Source organism: Camelus bactrianus, chromosome 3, assembly GCF_048773025.1.
Source record: "Camelus bactrianus isolate YW-2024 breed Bactrian camel chromosome 3, ASM4877302v1, whole genome shotgun sequence".
Taxonomy (NCBI): Eukaryota; Metazoa; Chordata; class Mammalia; order Artiodactyla; family Camelidae; genus Camelus; species Camelus bactrianus.
Genome location: NC_133541.1, coordinates 59,962,937 through 59,987,068, shown reverse-complemented (window position 1 = coordinate 59,987,068; position 24,132 = coordinate 59,962,937). Strand labels below are relative to the sequence as shown.

At 36.9% G+C, this 24,132-nt stretch overlaps 1 long non-coding RNA gene across 5 annotated transcripts in view; it reads left to right on the top strand.

The window, feature by feature from the left end:
• Positions 1–24,132, top strand: part of LOC123618934 (uncharacterized) — a 54,347-nt gene that overhangs the window by 23,077 nt on the left and 7,138 nt on the right. For 2 of the 5 annotated variants that reach the window (XR_012505499.1, XR_012505497.1), the window contains exons 1-5: positions 2,023–14,390; positions 17,277–17,426; positions 20,493–20,586; positions 23,324–23,362; positions 23,992–24,086. This is a non-coding gene — a long non-coding RNA (uncharacterized LOC123618934). Of the gene's footprint in view, positions 1–2,022; positions 14,391–17,276; positions 17,427–20,492; positions 20,587–23,323; positions 23,363–23,991; positions 24,087–24,132 lie in introns of those variants that run through there. The other 3 variants (XR_012505498.1, XR_012505501.1, XR_012505500.1) reach the window with 2 other exon arrangements.

Below are 24,132 nucleotides of genomic sequence, written 5' to 3'. Positions count from 1 at the left end.
CTTCCAGTTTGGGATACCTCCCAGGATGAAAGCTTTTGAACTTCCTTGTTGACAGGCTTTCAGGGTCTTGTGAATGATCAGCAGGTTTTAATATACAAGTCTGCTCTTTGGATCATAGCCTGCATCCATCTTTTGCTCTTAAAATACTTAGTACTGATCCTGTATTCCTTTAGGTTTCATTTTTGTTCAGTCCTAAGGAGAGTGAGATGGGTGGAAAGGGTGAGGAGGAAGACCTTCTTTCAGTTAAGAAGTCAAAGACAATCCAATACTAAACTTTAAGGGATTTGGAGTCTTGTTGGATAAAGTCAAACACTGAGAAAGTAAAATCTATAAATGTGTAAGACCAAAAAGGCAAGGTATGAAATGTGAATTATATTAGACCATCTGGTTTTACCATGTAGTACCTCTCCCTTTTTAATACTGTGATTTAATTATTCTCTAAGCTCTGTCCTCTAGCAAGGCACCATGTTGAATATTTTAGAGTACAATGCCCATGATTTAGCCACAGAAGAGCACTTCTATGGCATTCTCTAGAAGATTATTTTTTTCCCAGTGCTCAACATATGGACCCTGAAAGCCAGATGCATATTTATTTTTCATGTTACATTTGCTGATGAAAGTTATATTTGGAGTTTCAAAATATTTGGCATATTCATAAGGATCCTTTTTAGACCAAAATTTGACAGTGTCCTTTTAGCATATAATGTCATGCTCACTCTGTGTAGAGATGTGGGAATGGAAAATATCTTTCCAGGGAAAACACTGACACCTGGAAGGCTTCTGTCAACTTCCAACAAAAGCACTGTGAAAAACTGCCGATCAGATGCTATGCAAATATGTTTCTATTTAGCATCCACCATCAAGTACACTGTATCCTGTTATTTTGATACACATTGGGAAATAATGTTAATATCCATTTTAGGATTTTTTTCTACATGAATCCTTTCATAAAAGGAAATTCCTCTGATAAACTTTTATAGCGGAGGATCAATTCTGATCACTCCTGATCATATTGCGGTCTTCCTTTCAATCCCTACTGCACTATATGCCTCACTGATGTTACTTGTCATTTTCAGCTTGCTTTAACTTTTTGCTGCCTCTCTCCTATTTGACTGTGAACACCTAGAAGACAGATTCTGCATTCATTTTATCCATTTCCTGTATAACATTTTACTTAAAATTGGTGATTAAGGGAACCAATTATGCTGTGACATTATACTTTTTCATTTTGTACTGTAAGCTCCTTGAGGTCCAAAGAGAATATCTCATTCATAAGTCCAAAGAGAATATCTCATTCACCTGTCAAGTAATTTAGTCTACAGAAGAACTCAATAAATGATTGTCCCATAAATCAATGGGAATTTATATGCAAATACTACACTTTGTTTCATGTACCTGTTTGTCTTAGTGCTTTCAAGGAAAGAGGAACTATGTTCAGACAAACGACAGAAATCACATGGAATGGTCCCACTGGTTCTCTAATTGCAACAAAGTCTGCTGTATAATGTTGCCAACAGATCATAAAGCTCCAGAGAAAGATCTAGGATAGGTGCTAAGTTCATATGGAGACACAGGGGTAGATGCTAAAGAGTAATTATATGCTATATTGTTTCCATAATCATGTTTGGGATACAAATATGATATAAACAAGTTCATTAACATGCTTAACTACAACTATCAAAATTAATTTGATGCCCCTTCACCACTGGTATCTAGGCAGATGGAAGAGAGTTATTTAAAGGCACTCTTTTTGTGGTAGTATGAGAACTGTAGCAAGTGGGTTGAGATTGCCAACTTGCCACAGAGTCGAATCCACAGATGAAAGTAAAAATTACACCAATGAGTTATTACAGATGACCTTTTATAAGTTATAGTTCAAACAGTCAAGCATGGTGGAAAATAGCAGAAAAGACTGTGAAAAGGGACAAAGTGAAAACAAACTAACAAAAAGCCTCTGGTAATAAGAAGTGGCTATTTGAAATAAATAGGGCAATGTAATATCAGTTTCATGATTTAATCAAACCGTTGCAAGGAACTTGCAGATTTACTACATACATCACATAAACCTGTCCTGATTTGTAGGCAACTGACTTTTTGGGTCTGTGTTATACGTAGAATTAGTAGCCATGTAACAGAATTTCTGATCCTCTCTGTTGATGTTAGGAAGATAAAACACATCCCATTTTGCATACATCTAGAGGCTCATTTTTTAAAAACGAGGCAGCTTCTAAAAAATGAATAACAGAAGCAAAGCTTTTATATAAAAGTAAACTAAGTTCGGAAAAGTAAACTAAGTTTAGTATAAAAGGAAAGGGAATTTTTAGAAACACAGATGCATGACAAGACGACAGCATAATACATCACTCCAAGCTCTCAGGAGGAAATTATTTTACCTAATTTGTTCTGAAATCAGCCAAATTTGTTTCAGATTTTGAATGACTGAATTAGGTTTTAGAATCTTTTATCACTATCATAGGTGATTGTTTAGATCATTAGCCCATGAAGAAACAGATTTGTAAAATTCATTCTAAATTCTGACAAATGATATCTAGATTCTTGAGCAGTTATATTAACATGAAATGGCAAAGAAGATGAAGCAATATTTTTAAAATGAGTGTGGTGTCATGCTACCAGTGCCAAGGGTTGATGTCCTAACACAGTATCATCTGGTTGTGGTTAAATAGGCCAGGGTTCCAGCCAGTTTCACGCAGAGAGCTGCAGTAGGGTGAGGGAAAAGGAGGGGGCGGGGAGTCATTTTGATTCCATTTCCCATATTAGTGTTATCATGTCATAATGTCTAAATTTTAATCTGGAGTTACTTCATGATAAGCTTCTCTCACCGTCTTCTCTTCTTTTTCTGATTCTTAGAAAATACGTGACAAAGACTGTGAGTCCTGTTTTTGTATCTCTGTTGCTTAATAATGTTGAACTACTAATTCAGTTCATTTTGTATGTTATTCCAACTTTCTGCTCACTCAGAAGACCAGGCAGCGTTGGGACTTGAGCCCAGTCATACAGGGATAGGTCTATGAAATCCATTTTTGGACAATCTTTTCAGGTGATTCTGACAGCCAACCAGGATTTTCAATCTTAAAGCGTGTCATTCTCTTTTACCCCTTCCCACCTCATGCAGGAAGCAGAGGAAGCTTTTCTTTGCAATGAATTAATCTCAATAATGATATAATGAATACATTCCATCTTCTTCTTTACATTTGCACTCTAAGACAGGCTTCAACGTGTTAACACAGAGCACCCATTCTGTTGTTAGATCTCACCACTTCCAGAAGTATATGAGAATCCAAGAGGCATGATTTAATCAGCCCCAAAGGTCCAGTCCCCTTCCTAAGGCCAGGGGGAGAGAATTCTGGAGGATTGAATCTGTTCACCACTGTGTGTGCTCCCAGCCCCCACCCCGTTTTGGATGGATGCTCACAGTCACATCCTTGGTTGCTAGATCCTTGCCTCAGCCTGAGCTCCAAGTTAGGCTTTCTGATTAGAGCTCCCTTTATTTTACACTCACATGTTTGCCAAAACAACACTAGTTTTGAGGTCTTCTAGATTAATCTTTTTGCATGTGTGTGTGTGTGTGTATGTGTGCATGTACACGTGTGTGTGTCTGTGTGCCAGAATCAATCCTCTCTCAAAAATCTGTAGATCCTCACCATAAGCTTATCACTCCAGCCCAGACTGTCCTTTCCTTATGGTGAGCTGGTGTCCTCACTGGCTAGCACAGTAGCTCTCAAATCTTAACTGGCATTAAAATCTCCTGGAGGATTTATTAAAACACAGATTTCTGGGCTTCAACCTCCAAGTTCCTTATTCAATAGATGCTATAGATTAAATGGTGTGTCCTTAAAATTTATATGTTGAAGTCCTTACTCTAGTACCTTAGAATGTGACTGTATTTGTAGATAAGGCCTTTAAAGGGCAATCAAGTTTAAATGAGGTCAGAAGGGTGGGGCCCTAAGCCAACATGACAGATTTCCCTTATCAGAAGAGGAAGAGACTCCAGGGATGCTCACACTCAGAGGACAGGCCACAGGAGGACACAGCAGGAAGGCGACTGTCTGCAAGCCAGAGGGAGACCTCAGGAGAAACCAAATCTGTGGGCACCTTGATCTTACACCTCTAAGCCTCCAGAACTGTGAGATGACACATTTCTGTTGTTCAAGCCACTCAGTCTGTGGTGTTTTGCCATGGCAGCCCCCGCTGACTGACACAGTAGGTTTGGGGTGGGCTCAAGAATTTGCCTTTCTGACAAGTTCCCAGACGATGCTGATGCTGTTGGTCTGAGGACCACATGCTGTGATACCCTGAGCTGGCACATCTTTGATTTGTCTTGAAGATGAAAATTAACTAATATAAATATGGTGCTTCCCATCCTAAGTCAAATCGAGTGATCTAAGCTTTCCCTTAGTTCTCCCTGATGCCCACCTTATTTCTGAGGTGCTCGGTTTCTCTCCAAGACCCTAACTCTGGATTGAGAAGAAAAGAGAAACTTACTAGTTAGAAAAGAGTGCAGGAGAAAAACTGAGAATGAATTACTGCAAGGGTCGAGTAGGGAGTAAGATGAAGAACATTAGATAGGGAGTCTGGAGAACTAGGAGTCTGAAAATTTGGACAGTGCCTTAATTCTGTCCCTGGCAGTATACAGGACTGGAGTAAACTTAAGAACTAAGGTCCCTATTTGTACAAAGATGGCATTGGATTAGAGGGTCTTTAAATTCCATACAGTTTCAATATTTTATAATATATCCAAAAGATGCCAATAAAATCCTGAGTAATGGTGAGGGAGAGCATAAGACTGTGATGTGACTTTATTAAGAATGGACTAATCGTGCACAGAGGCACACAGTTTCTCAGCATTCCCACTAGACCTCTTTTGAGTTAAAATAGACCCTATATTCTTTAGAGTTGCAGGAGGACTACTTTCCCTTAAATTTCTGCAGAACTTTTGAATTTGGAAATTAGATGGAAAAAGCAGCTTATGAAAGTAAAATTCCTATTCAATTCGTATTCACACACACACAAATGCGAGTAACAACAGATGCCTCTGCTTACAGGGACAGATTTATCCCAAATCTGGATACAATGAACTCCTTTTATTTCCTTAGAAAAGCAGGTCTTTGGCCAGATTTGGTAGAATATTTCTCATTTGTGAGTTAACAAAATTATTTCGGCCTACATTTTAATTATGTGAAATGGTGGAAAATGAATTTTTATCACTTTTTTTTTAGTTATTATTTCTATATAATATTCTCTAATTCTGGCACAAGGATGACATATAGTTTCAATTATTTGGCTAGTCTTCCATTGATTCTGGCTTGGCTCTTTAAAAAATATAATGTTTTAATATTTGTATCACCAAACATTTAGGGAACTTCAGGTTTTAAGACATTCAGAGATTATTACAGTAAGTATTACTTTAGGTTAATCAAAAGCTTACTAATCATACAGTAGATAATATGAGGAGAATTTCACTTTATCTCTGACTGTCTAACTGTCAATATATGATGCTAGACAATTTTTACGGGTGTGAAAGGCTGGTAAGAATTAGGTAAATGAGGAAAATTGTATCATTAGATGGCAAACACTTGATCGTTATCGTAGTCACACATCTTACATGTTCCCATTACATGAAATTTGGGTATAATTTTCCACAGAAATTTTGGAAACAACTGACATTATCCTTTCTGGTCTATATTCTATGCTAATTTGCTTCTTCGTTAAACTACACAACTTAAAAGGGTGATATTTTATGTAAGGGTTTCAGCAAATACTGGATTATTGGATTATTGGTTGTACTAATTCCCCCCAGTCATTGCTAATCCTTCCCTCTTACTGGGAAAGTCACTTTAGGCTTGCCTGCCTGCCTGCCTGCCTACCTACCTGCCTGCTTGCCTGCCTACTTGCCTGTCTGTCTGTCTGTCTTTCTTTCTTTCTTTCCCAAAACTTGACTCAAAGGTTTAATTTTTAAAAGTTTCCATATCCTTTTCTCAGCGATATATTATTTTCACATACCATTTCAACTCTTAACTTTAGTAATTATACTTTAACCTAATAAAGTCAGTTTTCTGTTTAAACCTGCTTGCTTGACATTCTGACATGTACTTTTCTAGCTATTGGAAGTTAACTTACAGAAATTGACTCATTTTGATGAAATTAATGCAGGAAATGGAATCACCTGTTCATTCATTTGACATGTAGTTATTTAGCACCTCCTATGTGCAAAGGCATTTTTGTAGCTGCCATAGGAAGTACAATGATGTACTTTATTAATCATAATTAATGTTAATCCTATGAAGTAATTAATCATAAATCTCTAGGAGGTCAAGGACCAGATCCAGGACCATATCTCAGTTGTGTCCTCAATACCTGCCAGGATGCTTGGCATGTGGTAAGTACTTAGGAACTGCTTCCTGAACAAATGGATTGATCTAATTTATCACTTAATGCTCCCTAAAATTTTTGATTAAAAAAATTGTGTTGCTATTGTCTGTCATTTGCATTGTTTTCTCCATAAATTTTTAAAGAGAAAATATTTTCCATAAATATGAATTGATTTTTGAAATCTTGGGTTAATAAGTAGAAGATAATGAGAATAAACCATATAAAATTTACAGTTCCTAAAGTCATTCACAACCTAATGGCAATATTAGATGCCACGAAAGGCCATTTCCAGACAGTTCCCATGTCTCATTAATAACTCACTTTTTAAAAATTTTCACTGTTTTTTTAAAATAAGGAACAATAAAATAATGGAACCAAGACAGAGACTTCTTACCCGCCATGCTTAGAAAGAATCAGGAGAAAATGAGAGTGCCAGGGCTGGTGGCAGCAGCTCAGTTGGCAACTGGAAGTTAGTGGGGCTTTCTCCACACTTACAGGGGAGGAGGGCGATACTGAGGCAGGAATCCTGTTTGGGTGCTTGCTCACACACTCTCCCCCATGCTAATCTGAATATATGTGCACCGTTGAGGCTGAGGACAGGTAGCCACGGGACAGAGTGCGAGAACCTTGCTCCAGTTCTACATTGCTGTCTTTACAAAAGCAGAGTTGATCCATTTCCCCCTAAGATCAACAGGCAAGTTTTAAGCAGCACTGTGCTCAATTTCCACAGTGCCTACTTTGCAAATAGAAAAGATGAGTCAAAACATCTTTAACTGATACAACAATAAAATCTAAAGTCCTTGCCATGACTCACAGGAGCCTACAATGAGCTATTTCTAGCCAACTATCTGGTCATCTCTCCTATCACTCTGCCCTTTACATGCAGTCTTCATGCCCTTGCTCAAGCTCAGCAAGGGATTTTCTGCCCTCAGGGCCTTTACACTTGCTGTTTCTCTGGCTGGAATGTTCTCCTCAGAGCTCCTCATGGCGTTTTCCTTCTCATCCTCAGGTTCCCGATCAAATACCACCTCCTAGTATACCCACCCCACTATTTAAAATAGCTCTTCTGCTCTGGTCATTCTGTTCTTGTGCAAATCCATACTTTCACTTCAGTCCCCATTCTTGCCCATCTCCCACTGGACTGTTGGACACTGGGGCTGGCTATTGCAGGCTGTATTTTCCAGTCTGGAATGTCAGCTGGCTTCCTGTTGCATTTGGCCAATGGGTGGCATTGATGCAGAGATGGAATTTTCCTTTCCGTTCTCTGTCTGGAGTGGTGTCTCCAGCAGTGCCCCTTTTTTTTTTTTTTTTTTTTAACTCTGTGGCTCCTGCTCACTCCAGGTGTGCTGTGGTCTCAGCCCTTTCCAGATGACCCCAGTCCTTAGAATCTGGTTGACATGACCTCCTTCCTTTGTCCTTCCAACCTAGGCGTGGCAATGACATTTCTCCTTTGCTAATTCTGGAAAGTCTGTCCCATTTGACTCTTCAGCCCTTCTACTAATTCATTACCTTTGTTTTAAATAGAGTATTTCCTTGACTGTATGCTGCCTAATTTAGTCTTATTACTCTGCTTTATTTTCTTTAAAATCCTTATCAGCACCTGCAGTTATTTTTGTTACTATCTATGCTTCACTGCATTGTTACTGTTTTACCTTAGTAGAATGCAAGACCCAAGAGGTCAGACACTGTGTCTTATTTATCACTGTATTCTCAGTATCCAGCACAGGGCCCAGCACATGGCAGTTGTTCGATGAACATTTTGCATTAATTTATTTTTTACTGAAGTATGGTCAGTTTACAATGTTGTGTTAATTTCTGGTGTACAGTATAGTGATTCATTTATATGTATATATAAACATACAAACACATACATATTCCTTTTCATATTCTTTTTCATTGTAGGCTATTACAAGGTACTGAATATAGTTCCCTGTGCTATACAGTAGAATCTTGTTGTTTACCTTTTTATAAATAGTAGTTAGCATCTGTAAATCCTGAACTCCCAGTTTATCCCTTCACCCCCATTCCTTTTCCCCTGGGTAACCACAAGTTTGTCTGTGAGTCTTTTTATGTTTTGTAAAAAAGGTTGATTTGTCAATAAACATTTTCTGAGTAAAATAAAAGCCTGGATGAATTTCTGCAGGTTTCAAATACGGTACTAATAGTGGCACACATAATTTTCTCAGAATAATGAATTCTTTAATGAAAAGGCCATTATATTTCCCCTAATCCAATGGAAATAAGGGTGTTTTAATTTGTTTTGGAGGAGCGTGAGAAACAGTATCTAAGAAGTTTTCTTCTATGAGATTCAGAGTTCTAAGCTGGATCAAGATTTTTATAATTCCAAATGGATTATTCCTATAAGGTTGTGGTGTCCCCATTAATAACAAAATAGTCTCTTATATATGGGTGTGTGAATCATAATCCTAATAAGGGCCAATCGTTTGATTGATTTGACAATGCTGTGATTCCCTTCAGTTTGACTGGCATCAACAAAACAATAAGGGAACTTCTTACTTTGCAGACAAAACTGACATATGTCACTTTTTGTCCTAAACAATGTCCTAATGAATATTAGACTGATTTTGCTTTGTTGATGGCATCATTTTTAATGATTCTACTATTGAAGATATTTTCAGTTTCCTAAGATAAGGCTGCTTTTGGATACTTGAGTAAATTGTGGAATAATCAAGACCTAAGATATTAAAACTAAAATTTACTGTTTGGTCAGTAGCTGTAGAAAAGCAAGTCCTGGCATGCTGTATTTGTTTACTTGTCTATTTATGAATCTGCATATTCACCTACCTATTCATTCATCAGTGTCCATTCGTTAGTAAACATTTATGTCCCATTCTCCAATCCAAAAATTCGTTCTCAAGGTACTTGTAGCAATACTTATCCTTTACAGGATAAAAAGAAAGAATGAAGCTGGAGGATTAACCCTCTCAGACTTCAGACAATACTACAGAGCTACAGTAATCAAAACAGTGTGGTATTGGCATAAAAACAGACATATTGATAAATGGAAGAGAATAGAGAGCCCAGAAATAAACCCACAGACTTACAGTCAATTAATCTTCGACAAAGGAGTCAAGAATATACAATGGAGAAAAGACAGTCTCTTTAGCAAGTGGTGTTGAGAAAACTGGACAGCAGTATGTAAATCAATGAAGTTAGAACATTCCCTCACACCATACACAGAAATAAACTCAAAACGGCTTAAAGACTTAAATATAAGACAGGACACAATAAACCTCCTAGAAGAAAACACAGGCAAACATTATCTGACATAAATCTTAGCATTGTTCTCCTAGGGCAATCTACCCAGGCAATAGAAATAAAAGCAAAAATAAACAAATGGGACTTAATTAAACTTATAAGCTTTTGCACAGCAAAGGAAACTGTAAGTAAAACAAAATGACAACCTACAGAATGGGAGAAAATATTTGTAAATGATGTGACTGACAAAGGTTTAATTTCCAGAATATATAAACAGCTCATATAACTCAATAACAAAAAACCAAACAGCCCAATCCAAAAATGGGCAGAAGACCTAAACAAGCAATTCTCCAATGAAGGCATACAAATGGCCAACAGGCACATGAAAAACTGCTCAATATCACTAATTATTAGAGAAATGCAAATCAAAACTACAATGAGGTATCACCCTACACCAGTCAGAATGGCCATCATTCAAAAGTCCATGAACAATAAATGCTGGAGAGGGTGTGGAGAAAATGGAACCCTCCTCCACTGTTGGAGGGAATGTAGTTTGGTACAGCCATTATAGAAAACAGTATGGAGATTCCTCAAAAAAAAAGAAAAAAAAGACTAACCATATGATCCAGCAATCCCACTCCTGTGCATATATTCGGAAGGACCTCTAATTCAAAAAGATATATGCACCCCAATGTTCATAGCAGCACTATATACAATGGCCAAAACATGGAAGCAACCTAAATGTCCATCAACAGATGACTGGATAAAGAAGTAGTGTTATATTTATACAATGGAATACTACTCAGCCATAAAATTGAATAAAATAATGCTATCTGCAGCAACATGGATGGACCTAGAGATCATCATTCTAAGTGAAGTAAGCCAGAAAAAGAAAGAAAAATATCATATGATATCACTTATATGTGGAATCTAAAATAAGGAAAAAAGAGAACACTAATGAACTCATCTACAAAACAGAAACAGACTTGCAGACATAGTAAACAATCTTACGGTTACTGGGGGAAAGAGGGTAGGAAGGGATAAATTTGGGAGTTTGAGATTTGCAAATGTTAGCCACTATATATAAAAATAGATAAACAAATTTCTTTGATACAGGACAGGGAACTATATTCAATAACTTGTAATAACCTTTAATGAAAAAGAATATGAAAACAAATATATGTATGTATATGCATGACTGGGACATAGTGCAATACACCAGAAATTAACACACTGTAACTGACTATACTTCAATTTTTAAAAAAAGAATGAATGGTTTTGACAATAAGAACAGAAGTAAATAATGAATAGTAAGGGAAATTGGATATAAATTTAGTATACAAAAAGCATGTCATAAAATTCGTAATAGTTCCTAGAGGTAGGTTAACAGTTGGCTCTGAGTTTTCTAGCAACCAAAACAAAGAATCTGATGTTTCACAAACTCCTAGTGTCTATACGCCTAACATATGAAAAACTAACCAGGAGAAGCTAAGCCTTTTTAGGTATGAAATCTGAAAGGATTTTATAATCCAGTGGGTTCCTATAAAGGAGACACTGTGCATCCTTATAAAGAAGATGACAAACATTGCTTCCTTAAGAAATCACAAAGGGAATGTGAGATCTGATTCCAAACATGGTGGGATGTCAGATGGACAGACACAGAGTCAGCCTGTCACTGTGCCAGCACAGAGGGGCTGAGGACATGCCCCAGAGAGAGACAAAGTGTAGCTGTGTATCATCTAGTGAAGTTATATAATTTGATAGGTGAAGCATCTGGGTTCAGAATGGATAAACAGCTTTCCAAGAGGCAAGCAGTGTGTATGAAACACAAGAGTTTGGATTCTTATCAATGTTCCTGACTCCATAGTTGGTGTTTCCATTCAAACTAGGTGAAAAATGTAACCTGGTTTTATTTCCTCAGTTCCAAATATCAGTGATAGCTGGAGAAAAGCAGAATATAGATGTAGCCCCAGCAGTGGGCCAGCAACCTGCTAGGAAATGAAGAGCTGAGATGTGCAGGAATTAAAAGCAGAAATTTAAAAATCAGTGTGGTAGTGTAGAAAACAAGAGAGATGTTGAATCAGACATACGTCATATAAATTCTTTCTCTGCCATGAATTAGACAAGTTATTTATCATTTTAGAGATTCCATTTTCTTATCTATAAGATAGGAATAATGTTATACACATTAAAGGATTATTTTAAGAATGCAGTAATACATGTATAGCCAGTGGCAGACAGCAAGTACCCTGTAATGTCAGCCTTTACTGTAACCATGATTATTATCAGGTCAAAGAAGTAATTAAGGAAGCAAAAAGTTGAATGCATACATAGAATTTGAAGGTCAGGACAGGTAAGAAGTAAAATGCCAGTTTGAAACCCAGAAGTCACAAATTATAAAGGATGAATCCAAACTTAAGATCAAGGAGCCATGGATATAGAGGCAGCAGAACCAGGTGGACAGGGTAACACATTCTTATTACCCAGGATTTGATGCACCATTATGTTTAATTCAGGAATTATTCACTTGCTTCCACCTGGCACAGGAAACTGTCCCAGTACTCAACCCATTGAGGGGGTGATGCTCATTAAAGTGAAAAGCACAGTAGATCTTCACCCAATGGGACCAGGTTGCTACTGAAAATATCATAAAATAAAACACATATTTCTCAAATGTTAATTTGAGTGCTTGTGAACCTGAACTCAACCAGGGAAGTTAGTGGCACACAGTCCAACCCTTGGTGCACTATATGCTGTGCTAAAGTTCATCTGTTGACAAAATGTCAGATGAAGAAAGCAGTGACTTAGAAGAAACAGCACAAATCAAGCACTATGTTCAATCATTTAAATATTAGTCAACATGACTATCAAGAATTTTTATTACATTTTAAACAGAAAAAAAAATCTTCATATATATGACTCCCCAAATCAATTTGCTGAAGTTGTTTTTTTTGTTTTGTTTTGTTTTTGTTTTTGTTTTTTTTTTTAAGCATTGCTGTTTCTGTTTTTGAGATGAGGAAACAGAGTTACGTATAGGATGGAAAAACTTTAGGACTACGTGTTATTAAATCACGTGCCAAAATTCTTAGCATATCAACCAGAACTTCTACAAGCAGTCCCTTGCACCCTTTCAATTTTTACTTCCTTCCTGATAAATGAGATTTTCTAACCCACTTCTCCAGAAATATGCCTTGCATTTTCCTCCTTTTCTTGTATTTTCTCATATTTTTCCCCTACCAGTGGGGATACATTCATTCCCTCCAGTTTTGAATATTGAAATCCTAATAATCTAAATTTCCCTTCCTCTACAGGATCTTCCCAAGAGTCTCCAGATCAACCAACTGCACATTCTTTATACTTCATTTTTAGTTAAAGTAAAGCTTTTGCATGCATCCATCCCCCTTCACTCTGCCAAGCATTTGTACTAAGTTCCGAGTAACAATGAGAAAAGAAAAGACAAACAAACAAATAGGAAAAGTCATTCCTGCCTTCTTCTAATTACAGTTAAGTGGGGGAGACAAACATGAACTAAATTAATATTAGGTAAATATATAATTACATATTATGGCAAGTGTTATGAAGGAAAACAACATCATATTGGGAGAAATGCTAACAAGGGAGAACGATTCAAATTTAGAGACACATGGGAGAGCATTTCCCAAGTAACAGATAAGCTGAGATCTGAAGGCTGATGATCTTTTTATTGTAGTTATTTACATACTTGGGTTTCCCCCTGCTAGATGTAAGGTCTTATATGCATATTCATCTTTATCTCCTCTACAGAATCTGACACAGGATCTTGCCTGTGGCTGGCTAGATAATGTTGCAGGTATTGAAAGGGAGCTGCCCACAGATCAAAAATTTAACTTGGTAAATTCAGCTTGGTTCTGGATAAATGTTTTAAGCTCTCTTTTGTCTTGAACTGGACACTTTGGACTGAGTTTTTGATGGATCAGGAGGCACTGAAATGGGGGTAAGGGGAGAAGGAAAGTTTGCTCCTTGCCAGGTCTTCACCACAAGATGAAGCTCAGGAGATACGCACATTAATTTTGCTCATATTAGTTTTCGGTCCCTTAGGAAAGCATTTGTGAAGGCATTCCATAGGTATTTTTATTTTTGCAAAGAATTTGGAGATTCTGTCATCAAATTGGGGAAGATCAGCTTAAAATTCAAAACATGGTGACTTTTGTAACTAGAACACATTCAATATCTATATTTTTTCTTTTAGTGGAAATATCTTTAATTTACCTATGAGGGTTTTTAGTAGTACTGCCACTGTGATAAATACATAAATTATATGCTATTTAGCCATCCTCACCAAAATTGACTTTTCAGTTGGCTGCCTCTACATGTCAAGCTTTCTTGGACAAAAGAATAAGACTGATTTCAAAGTAGAGTTGGTAAGTCCTCACACATTGCATTTGGAGATGAGTGAACAGGGAGATGTGAAGTGGTTTGGCTACAACACTAACTTTCCATGATTTCTAGAGTGGATTCAACTGGTCTGGCTGGGGAGGTGGGGGTTCCCATCCTCCTCACTTGTCTTTGCTTCAACTTAAATTCAACTTTCAGGATAAAACATCCCCAGTGCTCCTCTTCTGGGACTGATGAAAAACCAAACAAGTCATCTGGGGAAACAGTTGGAATCTAGACATTTACAGCAGGAGGCAGTTTGTCATATAGGACATGCAGGCTGGTGAGTCCAACTGGAGAGAAGCCCAGGCCTCTCCTGCCCAAAGGAAATCAAATCTCATCCCCCTTCCAAGCAGTGCAGCATCAAGGTGTGTTTGCAAGAATGGTAATTTTTTTTTAATTGAAGTACAGTCAGCTACAATGTGTCAGTTTCTGGTGTACAGCATAATATCCCAGTCATGCATATCCATATATATATTCATTTTCATATTCTTTTTCATTAAAGGTTATTAAAGATATTGAATATAGTTCCCTGTGCTATACAGAAGAAATTTGTTTTTTTAAGAATGGTAATTATCTTTAAGTAGTTCAAGTAATTATTATCTTTAAGTAGTTTAATATAAAAATATGATAGTGTTAGAACTGAAGTAAGAGAACTTTAGAAAAGAAGCAGCTTACTAAAAATGGAGGTTTCAGCGTGGCAGCACATCTATGGCAGCTAGAGCAGAAAAAATATTTACCTACATTAAAAACGTACTTAATGGTTTGTAGGGACTGAATAGAAAAGTAGCATTATTTTCTTTTATTCTTTTCTTTCAAAAAATATAACTGGATACTCTATTGTTGCAACACATTGTGATCTTTCTTAAGACATTTTCCAATTAATGGTACTGCTTCCTTAGGTGTGAGCTCCACAATTTAAATAGCAACTTATGTTCAAAGATATATTTCATGCTGTGTCACTTTATCAGAAGAGCAGTCTGCCATTTTTTGACTGCTAGTGACTTGTGGTTGAATCAGTGATACTTTTAAAAAGAACTCATTATCAGTCTAGTGGACAAAACATGTGTTATAATATAGTGCAGGATTTTAATTTTCAATGTCAGTGATTTTTGTCTGCATAGATGTGATGGATTGTGGGGGTCAGCTGAAGCAGTTTCAAATATTTCACATTTCAGGAAATTAGCAAGTTTAGACAGTCAAGGATAGCCTCCTATCTTCTTGGGATAAACCAGCTGTTCTTTTCCTATGAGCAGTGCTACTTGGAGGAGAGATTAAGAAAAAAAAAAAAAAGACATGTTTCTATGACTGAGAGTTCGTCTCTCGAGGAACAGGGGAGCATTAGTAGCCATGCAGAGATCATTTTGTAAACATCACCAACAGACTTCATTTGAGAATTAAGGATGAATGAAATATGGGCTATGCTATATGGTGTTAATTCTAAAAAGTTCTTCATGGTTCTGTGACATTGCAGTCAATTTCACATCCTGTGAGAAGTCAGCAAATGGAAAAAAACAAAACAAAACAAAACAAAACCAGAATGGGAAGAGGTTAGAAGAACAGCATCCTGCAAGCTGACCTAAGGACATTTTTAGACAAACAATCCTAATCACTGATGGCCTGCAGCAGATTATTTACACATCTCTAGTGTTGGTTATTAGATGGATGCCTCGAATTATTCCAGCTATGGAAAGGTGAAATTGTGATGGTGTCAGGTTGAAACCTCATTTGAGGAATCCCACATTCCACAGTGACTAATGACTGGAAATTCAGACTTGATGATAGAAGGGACAGAAGTGAGCACAATGAAACAGCACTAGCACCAGAATACTTGTCATTTTTCAGAAGAGCCTTTTGAAACTGATCACTTACATTTGACCCCATACAGGCATATCTAAATTCCTAATACGGGGTTTCCATCTGGCCATATACTATTTGTAAACCTCCAGTATTTCCGTAAGAAAGTATTCTCACTCATAGTGAATTGAAAAGATTTTAGAAATCTGTGAGAGTTTTTATGTTAAGACCCTATCTTCTTATAGAATATGCAAAAATGAAAAAAATAAAGGAGCTAAATCTATTCTTTCTGTCATTCCCCACCAAAACATCCATCTGATCTCAAAAGTATTTTCCAATATTCATCTCCTCACCAACTATATTGCCACAACCTCTGCTACTGCCATGGGTCTTTATCACTATTTGCTTGGATTTCTGGGATAATGCCTTCTTTGGGCTCTTTGTCTCCTGCCTTATTCCCTTGTAATTTTTTCTACACATTACTAAAAAATATAATCTTATAAAATTCAAACTTAATCATGTCATAGCATATATTAGAACTCGTCAGTGGCTTTCTTTAACTTACAGCACAAATTTTAAACTCATAAAATTGTACACAAGACTGCCTTTCGTCTCCAGCACCCTTATGGATATCCTGTGGGTCAGTTAGGCTGAAATATTCATTATTTTCCAAACTTAGAAGCCTAGAATTTACCCTCTGCTGACCTCTTCACTCTTACCCTGCACACCCCGCCTCCCACACCACTCTCTTACTGCTCCTAACCATGCTGCTGAAATGGAGGTTTCCCTGGGAAACCTTCCCTTACTCACCATTATGAATTTGGTTTACCTTCCTCAGTTCTCAATAACACAAGGCTACGTTCATGTCTTTCTTAGCATCTAGACTCTATTTTTAATGTGAATTTTCAGGAATGACTTTATCATTGAAGTGTAACTTACTGGAGGCAGTAATCGGGTCTTATTTACTTTTAGATCCCTCATAAAGTGTCAGGCAGCACAATAAATAAGCTATCAAGGTTTGCTGGAAGGATGAATGTCTAAGGCTTAAGTGTTAATTCTAGGAATATTTGTATTTTGAGTGAGATCAAAACTTACATTAAAGAAATGAGTCTCAAATTGTGGAATTTCAGGCTTAGGCCAGCTGATGAGTGAGGCATGTGCGTGTGTGTGTGTGTGTGTGTGCTAAGGGACGCAGCAGGAATGTGGGGAGGCAGGAATGTAGGCAATAGGGATACTTTTAATCTCAAAATACTTTTCATAATATCAGATAGTTGGCTACTCTATCAGTGAGGTATATCACTAATATAACTAATCTGATTATTCATCATAGTGACTTAAACACATTAGGACTTATTTTTCTCTTGCAATGAGAAGTCCGGAGGTAGGTAATTGCTGGCCCGGTGACTCAAAAATGTCAGGACAGACGTCTCTATGATTCTCTTAATCTTTTTCTTAAGGCCCCCAAATGGCTGTCAGAACTCTCCTCATCCGGATCCTGTTCCAAGTGGGAAGCAGGAGAAAACGTGGAAAGGAGGGTGCTCAGGGAAAATGTAGGTGAAGACTCATGTCACTTCTGGGAACTGAATTGAACCAGTGCCAAATCTGAGGTGAGCACCACACTTGATTAAATAACTATAGTTTGTTATGCTCCTCTTTATTAGGTTTAAAGATAATGAACTTATTGACGCTTTTGGAAGGTCAGTGAATGTAAGTGTATAAATTGTGTTCCAGATGAAAACTCATGGTTTAACCTATTACTCTATTTAACCGTACAGAATTGTATTCTTTCCACTAAAGTCCATCAACAAAACACTCAACTTGCCTATATTATTTACCGAGATTTATTAAGTCCTTACTCTGTGCCAGGTATTGTGCTTGTCTCTGGGGATATAGAATATAAGAGAACATAAGACAGCAGTACAGTCTTCTTGCCCTCTACAAGTTCATTACTGAGTGGAGGAAACAAAGAAATCAACAGGTAATTCTTAGAATAGGTGATACATTCAATCAACAAGGCAGGCTTTAGGAGATTTGGACAGGTGACAACTGGGCCCACTCCAGTCTGGACAAGGGAAGACAAAAACCAAGAAGATCCTCATGAAAGAACTGACAGCCTGTCTATGCTTTTCTAAAGAAGTGAAGGAGTTGAGGGAACATGACATTAGCCCCAAATAGATTAAAAAGTTGATGTTCAAATATAGGAAGGTGTGAGTTTAAGGTGTACTACAAGATCAGTAAGCCCTGGATATATTTCCAAAGGTTACAATTGTATATTTGTCTGAATCACTAAATTCTGAGATATTAATCTTGCAATAGAATATTATTCTTGCAATAGAATTTCCTTTTCAAAACTGTTAACTCCTAGAGCAGATATCCACAGAGCCTCCGCAAGAAATGGATGCTGGTGATCACTTTGACTCCCTGACAGCTGAGTGACTGTTATCTGAACCCCATAAGGGTTCAGGAACCCTTATGGAACATGTGGAGTGTGATGAGTTTAGGGTGAAATATGTGCTTTAGACATCTGGGGAACATCTGAATGGAAAGGGAGAGTAGGCAGTGTGATATACAATCTTGGAGCTTAAAATTAAGCTCTGGGGTAAAAATGTAGATGAGAATTCCTTCATTCATTCCACAAATATTTATTGATCACATAATGTTAGATGTTGGAAATACAATGTTGAATAAGAAAAAAATTCCCTACCCTCAAAATGTTTGCATCAGCATCATAGAGACAGAGAAGTAAAGGTTTTGAAGTGACCATAGGTGGCATTTAAAACTAGAAAGTTAGGTTACTTCCAAAGTGCAGAAAGAGTGTGTCCAGTGAGAAGAGATGACTCATCATGACATCTGAAGTGAACTAACTTTTAAAGGAGAACAGAGGCAGACAAGGAAGGACTCTAAAGAGAAACTGAAGGGCACCACCTGGAAAGGTAGAAAGAAAATCATAACAGAGTAGTATCACAGAAATCAAGACAGGTGTGATTTTGATAAAGGGAGCCAACGTTCTCAAAGGCTAAAGGAAGGGCCAGAAGCTCAGGACTGAAGGTATCCAATGGCTTGAGGAATTAGGAGGTAATTAGTGATCGGGAAGGGAGAATTTTCAGTGAACTAACAGGAGGAAGAAATATTTCAATTTGAGGAATAAATGGGAGCTGAAGAAGACATAATAAATGTCACTTGCTCATTTCCTTTAAACATAAGACAAAACACCATAAATCTCCTAGAAGAGAACATAGGCAAAACATTCTCTGATATAAATCTTACCAATGTTCTCCTAGGGCAGTCTACACAGGCAATAGAAATACAAGCAAAAACAAACAAATGGGACCTAATTAAACTTATAAGATTTTTCACAGCAAAGGAAACCATAAAGAAAATGAAAAGACAATCTATGGAATGGGCAAAAATATTTGCAAACAATGTGACTGACAAAGGCTTGATCTCCAGAATACATAAACAGCTCATACAACTCAATAACAAAAAAACAAACAACCCAATCCAAAAATGGACAGAAGACCTAACTGAATATTTCTCCAAATACATACAAATGGCCAATAAGCACATGAAAAAATGCTCAGTATCACTAATTATCAGAGAAATGCAAATCAAAACTACAATGAGGTATCACCTCAGACCAGTCAGAATGGCCATCATTCAAAAGCCCATGAACAATAAATACTGGAGAGGGTGTGGAGAAAAGGGAACCCTCCTACACTGCTGGTGGGAGTGTAGTTTGGTGCAGCCATTATGGAAAACAGTATGGAGATTCTTCAAAAAACTAAAAATAGACTCACCATATGATCCAGCAATCCCACTCCTGGGCATACATCCAGAGGGAACTCTAATTTGAAAAGATACATGCACCCCAATGTTTATAGCAGCACTATTTACAATAGCCAAGATATGGAAACAATCTAAATGTCCATGTCACATGACTGGATAAAAAAGTTGTGTTATATTTATACAATGGAATACTACTCAGCCATAAAAAATAAAACAATGCCATTTGCAGTAACATGGATGGACCTAGAGATTGTCATTCTAAGTGAAGTAAGCCAGGAAGAGAAAGAAAAATAACATACCAGTTACATGTGGAATCTGAAAAAAAGACACAAATGAATTTATTTACAAAACAGAAACAGACTCATAGACATAGGAAACAAATTTATGGTTATCAGTGGGGGAAGTGGTTGGGAAGGAATAAATTGGGAGTTCAAGATTGCAGATATTAACTACTATATATAAAATAGATAAACAACAAGTTTATATTTTTAGCACTGGGAATATTCAATATCTTGTAGTAACCAATAATGAAAAAGAATATGAAAAGGAATAGACACATATATATGTATGACTGAAATATTATGCTGTACACCAGAAATTGACACAACATTGTAAACTGACTATACTTCAATAAAAAAGTTTTTTGAAAAGATCCAAGAGACAGGATATATCTAAATGTAGGAAACGATGTCGATAATTTTTGGAACAACCGCCTCCAAAGGAATTCAGAGAAAGTGGGATTTAGTGAGAGGGTGGGAGGAATTAGCCTGCAATCTGTGATCCCTTCCAGCAAAAACTGAGAGAATATGGGGTTCCAGGATTTGGGTACAAGTGTGTCTAGGGAATTGAGAGAATACCCGATGACCTGTATTTCTCTGTGTATTTAGGATTTGAGATCGCCAAGAGAATGGTGAATGTTTAAAAAGCTGTCACGGCATGTTGGAGAGAGAGTTGCTTAGAAGCTCATCAAAGGATTGCCAGGTGGCTTTGATATTCTATCTGAAGTTAAGAGACCCTCATATGTTCTGTGGTACCAGTTCCCATCACTGTGTGGTTTTTCTCTAGAGGACCTAAGAACGTAGGTTCAGGAGCTGAGGAAGGCCATGATTAAATACAGGACTGAGGGAAGGCTGACTGGGAGGGTGAGGAGGGGGTTGGGATTTGAAGGTATCATCAAAAAATGGTTTAAGTCAAGTCCTCCTAGATTTTTCCTCGTCAAAAACTTGTGCTGTCTTCTGTAGCTAAAGCACACTGAGATGCCGAGATAGAGCTCTTCGTTTTCTGAAAACAGAATAGGCAGAGCTCTCAGGCTGGTTATCTTTAGTGGTGTAAGGAGCCTTGAGCATTTAAAATGCTAAAATAAAATGCTAAATTTAATTAAAATATTAAAATAAAAATGTTATATTTTTATTATGTAATGCAAATGGTTGGAAAGCACTGGTTTAGGTGATTTGGGAGCTCTGCAGGTTCCAGATGGCAGTGCTGCTCTAGGAAGCTTTGACTTAGAGGAAAGAGTTGCTTCTACTCCTAAGGTAGAGACCCAGGAGTAAAGGGAATGACAGAGCTGTCAGGAAAGGGTGCTGTGGCCAGAGAGAATAGAAATAAAGATTTCAGACTTGGGTGTAGCTGTTCAAGTGATTAGCTGGACTGGAGGGGAGGAGACCGGCAAGGACTGGGGTTTGGACTAGATTTTCCCCAGAGATGTACAAGGTCACCTGGGAGAGGGAGAGTCAAGATTGCCAGCACCTCCCTTCTTTTACACCCGGCCCTTCCTTGCCTTTCCTCCCTCTGTTCTGGTGAGACTTTAATCATGGATTGTATTTTAAGGATGCATGTGGATTGAAACTGGAACTTTCAGATGCTAGGGCAGCTCTAGTGATCAGAACTAATTTTTTTTTTTTTCATTTGAACCAGTGGTTCCATAGCTAAAAACGAGTTTGGAGGTCATATATCAGAAGCAATGGATAAACTCAATACCCTTCAGGGAACCCTACATAAATTCTCATTCTTTCAGTTGAGATCCAAGTTGTTGTATATTTTGTTACAAAACTTTTTTTAATTTAAATTCTTTTTTCCTACCTCATAAACCACAAGGGCATAAATCTTATTTTCATATCTGATTTTTCAGATATCTTTGTTGTAGATGATACTGTTGAATTTAATGTCTATCACTTTCCTGTATGATTTTCAGGTGCCGAATAACTCACATCAGCTAACTGTAATTTGTTCATCATACCACACACAGACACACACAAAAATCCTGAAACAATACACTCTTTTGCAGATATCTCTTAAGACAAGCTCAAGTCTGTAGCATGCTCAATAATTGCTTTTATGTAGATGAGGCAGTCTGTGATCCTGTGACTGGTCAGAATTTCTATTCATGTGGCCTCTACTTTTCACATCAGAGACACACCGTTAAGAGATGTTTGCAGATAAAGGTTCTTCTTTCTTTGTTCTATGTTCACTTCTAGAGAAGCCTTACTTGGAAACTCACACTCTTCTTAAAACATTAAGCCAGGAGAGAATTCTTTATTTTTCTGTTTTACTATCCTATTCTTTTATTTCACATTTTCTTCCCTTACCACCACCTTTCCTTTTCTCTCTTTGCTGCAACTTTATCTAACTTCATGAAAGATTCTTTAGGAGGAATTGTGGTCTTTCTTTAGATACCAAAAGGCTAGGTGTTAAACTACAGGTAGTATTATTCAAAATTTAAAAGCTATTACCTAAAAATTTCATTTCAGAAAAATGCAGCATTTTATGAAAGGCTACATTTTGTAGTTCCAGCAGGAGAAATGTGATATAATGTGTTACTAAATTGCTAGTAAAATAAAATTTTCAGATTATACGATTTTTCAGTGTGTATCCAAATATGTGTAGTCTTACTGATGCTGCTCCAACAAATTGCAGTCACTCAAAATGAAATGTAATAGGCTTCTTTAAAGGATTTGTGGGAATAATGTTCAAATCTGTATTTGTGAAGAATGAACTGTTCAAATCTAAACATGGGAGTGATAACTGGAAATCTGTTGATAGATATTTCAACTGAACTTTCACAAAAGGAGAGAAATAAAACTAACTTTTTTCAGATTGTGCTCATGTTTAAGATAAGGGGAAAGAAAGTGGTTTCTGCTATTAGATCCAGTGTTAAAGTGCAACCACAAGAGGAGAAATGGTTTCAGAATGCTCTGTGAAAGCAGCAAAAATGAAATGAAAATCTAAATGTGTGATGAAAAGTGAACTATCTCTCAAGGGCAGATTTTTCAAAGGGGACTTACCCTAAAATCTCTTCAGATGTTCAATCTGTGGTATGAACATTTAATCTTTTTTGCTTAGCTTTGAAATTGTACCCATTTAAATCTGCCTTGTGCCATTTTAGAAAGGTCTACACATTTGAGAAGGTGTCAGAGTCATTTCTCAAATTAATGCCAAAGGCAACAGACAAGGCCTTTCAATTTATTTTACTGGGGCTGTAATTTCAAAGAGACAGGGAAATGCAGACATACCAACTAATTCCTGTATTTTGCTAAACGATTGTTGAAAGAGATAGTTTAGCTTGTGCTATTATTCTAGAGAACTTGAAGTGGCTGCTACGTGTACATCTTTGAAGGATTTAATGCAGATTCATATATATTGAGACTATGAGAGAGTCTCTCCCTGACTCATTCAGAACTCTTTCTAATAATCTTGTGATATGCTTGGATTTTTCCTAAAGCATGAAGAAGGGTGGAACAAGAATGCCCAAGGAGGAAAGGTGAGAATTAAAGTGACATATTTCTTATCAAGTAAATTAAATTGACTGCTGTGTGGAAACTATCCCTTAATATCCTTTTAAAGTGGCCTAGAATTGTCTCTGTTTTGCAACTTAGTGCCCTCTGGTTCTATTTTGTCTTGGAAATATTATATTCTAGTGTAGAAAATTAAATATGCATGAAAACCTTCAAGTTAACATTGGAAGTATATTTTTAAATGATTGTTTTTAAAAATGGATTTTTTCTTTACTAGTGAATAAAGTTCACGTGTCTATAAGCTATTCAGCTAGATGTCTGTGTGGTTCTTTTCTGAACTAATGGTGTCCGACTAAGGGAATTGTCTGAGACTTCTTTTAACAAGCTACCTCTTATTTCATTTTTTTCTATGTTTTACTCACTGTTTCTGGGACCCCTCAGTAGTTATCTTCACTCTTGAAGTAAAATCATTTTACTCATTAATTTAATTCATTCATTTAGGTATTTGTTGATTGTATAAATATCTTGGAATTTATTCACTTATCTATTCAGTAAAATAAATCAAAAGAATACTGAACACTACTCAAAATAATGTGTGTTTCTGGGTGCTTGGGGTATTCATTAATTACTAGCACTGACTTTTTCTTTTGAATAGCTTGCAGCGTACCAGAAGGTGTAACATGTGTTCAGAAATAACTATAAACAAGAAAGAAAATGGTGCTTCAGGAGAAGAGAAGACCATTCCTTAAGGTAATTCAAAAGAAGATGAAATTAGCCACATATTGATATAGTATTT